The sequence below is a fragment of the Octopus sinensis genome, linkage group LG19 (assembly GCF_006345805.1).
Source record: "Octopus sinensis linkage group LG19, ASM634580v1, whole genome shotgun sequence".
Taxonomy (NCBI): Eukaryota; Metazoa; Mollusca; class Cephalopoda; order Octopoda; family Octopodidae; genus Octopus; species Octopus sinensis.
In genome coordinates, this window is record NC_043015.1 from 1,700,825 (window position 1) to 1,702,290 (window position 1,466).

A 1,466-nucleotide genomic window follows, 5' to 3' on the forward strand; every position below is an offset into this window, starting at 1 on the left:
CGTTTGTCGGTCATTGTTTGTCCTCTCTGTTTTTAGCCCCTTATGGATAGTAAAAGAAATAGGTATTTCGTCCGTCCATACTATCTGAGTTCAAACTCCATGATGTCGACTTTGCCTTTCATAATTTCGAGGTTGATAAGTTAAGTATCAGCGAAACACTGTGGTCGATATAATCGGCAAGTTCCTTGCATCCAAATTTAAGGCCTTCTATATATAGTAGAAATGATAATCGTTATTATTATTATTACTATCAATACTCTCATTATTATTATTATTATTATTCTATGTTTGACTTTTGCTTTATATTTGTACAAGTTGGCTCCAAGTCTCACCCAGAGACCTCAAAAGACAACAGGGTTGGAAGTTCATGTTGTTGTTATGCCTAGTGTGCCATATATTTGGGAAGTGGGGATGTTGTACTAATGAATGTCTAAAAAAAAAAAAAGGTTTTTTTTTTTTTTTCTAAACCGAAAATTATGTTTGTTTTAAACCTTGAGATTACATAGAGAGTATTTTGCGTAGGATATGAGCAGTTCCCATGAGCACTATCTTTCGAACTTCTGCCATTTTTGGGTTTCCTGGTATCTGAGTTAGGTAGCTATCAGCCCCTTTTGCTATCATTCCCAGGCACCTATGACAACAGGTATTGTTTTAGTCTTCAGTTCCACATTTTGCTGATTTCTATTTCAAGATCTTTATATTTGCTCAGTTTTTGGTAGGTCTTGACAGATACGTTTATATCGATTGGGACAGTCATATCAATGAGGAGGCATGTTCTTTGTTTGAAGTCTTTCAATATGATGTCTGGCCTATTTGCATCTATCTTCCTGTCAGTTTGAATGGTGAAGTTCCAGAGGAATGAGATGTGGTCATTTTCAAGCACTGGGGGTGGTTTGTGTTCCCACCAGTTTTTTTCATGGGGCAAATCCAGGTTTTTACAGATTACCCAGTGAATATATTGTGCAGCTCTATCGTGCCTGTTGAGATACTCTGTAGGCGCTAGAAGACTGCCCTTGGAGACCACATGGTCAATGGTTTCATTTTGTTGCTTGCATACACGACACGTTGGACTGCTTCTGATCTTTAATATGTTGGCCTGGTAGTTTCTTGTTGGTAGGCATTGATCTTGAGCTGCTATGATAAACCCCTCTGTTTCAGATTTTAAGCCAGAGGCCATTAGCCATTGATGGGTCAGGGCTTTGTCGATATCTGCATTATTCGCTCTCTTTGGGTATTTGCCATAGAGAGGTTTTTCTTGCCATTTATTATTCAGAATATCTAAGGCCGCAGTTTTGGCACGGGTTTTCATGCGCCTAGCTTTTTCTGTGCTTGTTTCTTATATATATATCTCTATTTCCGAAATTGGTTGTATTCGGAATTCACTTAGATATTCCTTTGCCTGTTTTGTGACTGAGTATGATGCTTTCTTGTTTTCATGTTTTGAGACAAGTTTTAATATCCAGTCC